Source organism: Sorex fumeus, unplaced genomic scaffold, assembly GCF_029834395.1.
Source record: "Sorex fumeus unplaced genomic scaffold, SorFum_2.1 ptg000010l, whole genome shotgun sequence".
NCBI classification, from domain to species: domain Eukaryota; kingdom Metazoa; phylum Chordata; class Mammalia; order Eulipotyphla; family Soricidae; genus Sorex; species Sorex fumeus.
Window position 1 is genome coordinate 1857501 of NW_026606067.1, and position 4136 is coordinate 1861636.

Below are 4136 nucleotides of genomic sequence, written 5' to 3' on the forward strand. Positions count from 1 at the left end.
CTCAGGGACCGTGACTGGCGCTATACTCACGGACCACACCAGGGTCTCTGCTGAGAGGCCACTTGTGCTTCGGTGGTGCTCAGGGCTACCTGGCAGTGCGTGGGGGACCATATGTGGTGTTAGGATTTGAACCAGCGGCTGCAAGTACCTTAACTTGGTATTATTTCTCCAGCTCTGTAACTAGATTTTTAAGGGAAGCAAGGCATGCCTATGTAGGCAAGAAAGCACGGAAACCAAGCCGCACCGAAGGATGAGCAGGAGAAAGTCTCCTGTTCCCTTTCTCCCCCAGAGGAACTTCTGCTCACATAAAATTTTGTTTTTTTTTTTTTATTCAGTAAACTTGATTGTCAGAAAGTTTTAGACTTAGAGAAAAACAGAGCAAATTGTCAGCATCTCCCAGCTTCTGATTCTCTCTGTCTCTGTCTCTGTTTCTCTCTCTTTCTCTCTGTGTGTGTGTATGTCTTTGTGTGTATGTCTGTCTGTCTGTATGTCTATCTCTGTGTGTGTGTGTGTGTGTGTGTGTGTGTGTGTGTAGGACTGGGTCCCATTTGCTACCACAAATGCGCAAGGCCACATTTCTGGTTCCCAACAGCCCGAGGCTGAGCTCCGTCTTGGTGCTGGGTGTTAGTTCTGTGCCACTTGACAAATGCACCATTTCATATAAGGCAGCCACCGTTACAGAATCTTTTCAGCACTCCCCCAAATCCCCGGGATCAGGGAATGGTTATTATTACCAGTGTTTTTCCCTTCGCTATTATTTTAAATGACAGACTTGTCTTTATGAGTCCATTAAGTCTAGCTGACATTTATTGTGACTCCTCATTATGAAAGGCAGGAAAGCGATGGCTTTATCCTTTTCTAACTGCCCATATTTTGTTGTTATGGTTCAGGGGATAGAACCCAGGACCTTCTGTCTGTGAAACACATGCTCTGCCACTCTGCCAAAGCAGGTATTTTCAGGCATATTTATTTATTTTATTTTTGGAGGGGGCGGTGGCCCAAACTCATTGGTGCTCAGGGCTTACTCCTGGCTCTGTGCTCAGGGCTCACTCCTGGGTCAGATGGGGGGACCATCATGGGTGCTGGGAAACGTCAGCTGCCAGCAAGACAGCCATCCTACCCACTGTACTCTTGCTTTGGCCCTGATCTCATATTTTCTGACAAAACTGTGTGGGCCCAAAGGTTGCCAGAGATGGAACCTCACACCTGCCGGGTGAGCATACCCTCTAGCACCTAAATTGCATCCCTGACCTGCTGCTGCTTCCCAAGTTTTGCAGGTTGCATTACCCTGAAGTCACATCTTTCTCTCTATTTATGGAGGACCCGTGGTGTCGTATGGGGCAGCATTCTTGCCTCTGGAGCTCCTGGGGGCAGCCAAGCCAGGACCCTGGAGGCTTCTAAGAGAGAAGAGAGATGAATAGACCAGAAGTATGTCAAGAATTCCAGACAGTCGGATGTGTCCCTGTGAAAGGTCAGGGGAGCAAGGGGCCCAAGCAGGTGTGAGTGTGATGGACGGGGCAGGGTTAGATAGGGTGGCAGAGTGGGGCTTATGGGGTAGCTGACCGCAGAGCTATGCAGGAGGTGAGGAAAGGAACTGAGTGGTGAGCAAGGCCCTGTGGAGGGAGCTTTGCCTCATTGTTGGGATGGCCAGGCGTGGGGGCGGGGGAGGAAGAGGATGAGGGAGGTCACGGGAAGCCATGTGACCCCAAACAAGAGCAGGCCTGTGGCCCACTCCCTCCAGCTTTCCTGAGAGGAACTCATGGGGGCTCTGTGCATCGCATACCCAAGGAGCCGCATCCTCCTCCTTTGTTCATCTTACACATTTTGGGGAAGGGCTGGAGAGTGGGAAGAGCACTTGCCTTGCATGTGGGAGCAGTGCCGAATGTGGCCCCCAAACCAAAACCTCGAAACTTTTTTTTTTGCTTTTTGGGTCACACCTGGCGATGCACAGAGGTTACTTCTGGGTCTGTGCTCAGGAATTACCCCTGGCGGTGCTCAGGGGACCATACGGGATGCTGGGAATCGAACCCGGGTCGGCCGCATGCAAGGCAAATGCCCTACCCGCTGTGCTATTGCTCCAGCCCCCCGAAACATTTTGAGGAGATGGCTCAGTAGAAGAATACACGTGGTGGGCCCTGAGTTTGATCCCCAGCAACACATTTGCCCCGGCCCTCCCCGGCATCATATCTCTGGCTGTAGCCTTGGTAATCCAGGAACCTTAGCAAGCCCTGACTCCCCTCGAGGCACTGCTAAGGATGACCCCACTCAAAGACTTTTGGGGGCCGTGTCAATATACATTCCATGATGGCAGTAAAATGATCTCCTATGCTCATGGTTTTCCTATCGACTGAGTCTGATACTCCAGGCCCACACAACAGACTTTCACATTGGGTTAAGTATATGTTGCAGGAGGCAGAAGCAGAGATGCCAGCGCGTGCTTCCCTGGGGCGTGCTGTCCTGAAGAGCTTGGAAGGACCGAGCACAGCTCAGCTTCCCACTGGGGAGAGGAGGGAGGAGCTGGCCCCAGGCCGCACCCAGGGCACATTCTGTCCAGGCCTTCCACCTAGAGTCAACAAGTCCCTGAGAAGTCAGCTCCCCCAGGGTCCCAGCCAATTGCCCCAAAAAGGCCTTGGACACATCCATTCCCAGGAGTGGTGTAGGGTAGCCTGGCAAGAAGGTCACGCCAGCTTCAGCCCCCTGCATGCTGGGATGGCCCAAGTAACTCGATCCGGGACCAAGTCTCTCCCAGATGGGGCTGCCAGGCAAGAAGCCAATCCTGGGGAAAGGTTCTGAATGAATCATCACCCCAGACCCCGGGGCGTGAGATGGAAGGCCAGGACTGCCACAGTTCCAGGGCCACGGGGGAGACGGTGTGCTGGGAATTAGATGTTTACTCTTCTAGAATAGAATCTGCCCTTCTGACTTTCCTCCAATGACTTCTTCACCCACTTCCCTCGCCAGCTCATCTTCTGTTGCTTTTGCCAGATCCAGAAGTCTGGTACCCCTCCCGCCAGTAACACGGAAAGGAGTGGATGACAGAGAGGCACCTCCTAGGACCTCTGTGGGCTCAGATGCTTCTGCAGAGGCAATGTGGCATCACCTAAGGATCCCAGAGCAGGCAGGAACGTGGTTTGAGTGTTCCCTCACATCTTACATGCGCGAGGCTCCGGCTTTCAGCCCAGGCACAGGTGCATGGGTCAATAATAACACAACTCCAGGTCAATAATAACAGTTTTTAAAAGATGTTGGGTCCTCTTAGCCATCCGCACGCTCATCCCAGCCTTGCCATTCGCAAGGCTCTGTGACCTCATCCAGGTTGCTGGACCTCTCTGATCTCATCTTTCTCCTGAGCAAAAGAGCACTGAAAATAGCATAAGTCATGCCTGTCTATCCTGAGACTCCAGACCAACAGATAGGGCTCTGCGGAGTCTAAGGACCAGTTGGGAATGGGGCTGGAACTGGAAGGGGACAGCAGGGAGGCCCAGGGCAGAAAGGTGAGAGGAGGTAGGCCCTGACTCTGCCATGGAGCACTTTGGGTTGAGTGGGGCTGTGCCAAGTTGGTGCCCAGGAGATTCCTGTCAAGATTACAAATGGCAAGACAGGGTAAGGTCCTGGGGTTCCCTAGCAGGGTTGTGGACACCCAGCACCGCCCCCCCCCCCCGTGGGGCTCCAGGGATTCCTTCTGGGCGTCGCTGCCCAGTCCTCTCCCGGAGGGACACTTTGTATCCGTGCCCCCGTGGCCAGGCTGGAGGGGTGTGGAATGCCTTGTCCTTCATGCATGTGGAGGGGAAGGCACTTTCACTGGCCACACAGGCCCCTTCTTATGCCCGCTAGGCTGTCTGCACCACTGGGCAGGAGACTGGAAACACAGGGTGTGGGTACAAAGAGGTCTTATTACTGGTATTATTACGTATCATTATTCCCATAATAATCTATTATTAACATGTCCATGAATAGGCCCTTGAGAATCTGTGGGCCTGAAGAAGCTGACCGTGATGGGGGCAGAATTTGGGCTTAGGAGAGCTGTGGTCCGGAGCCGGAGGGGCTCAGGCTGGGGTTGCCACTCTCCTCTAAAGACAGTCATGGTGGAGGGGGAGCCCTCACGGAGACCCCGTATTGGCAGGCCCTGTCCAGGC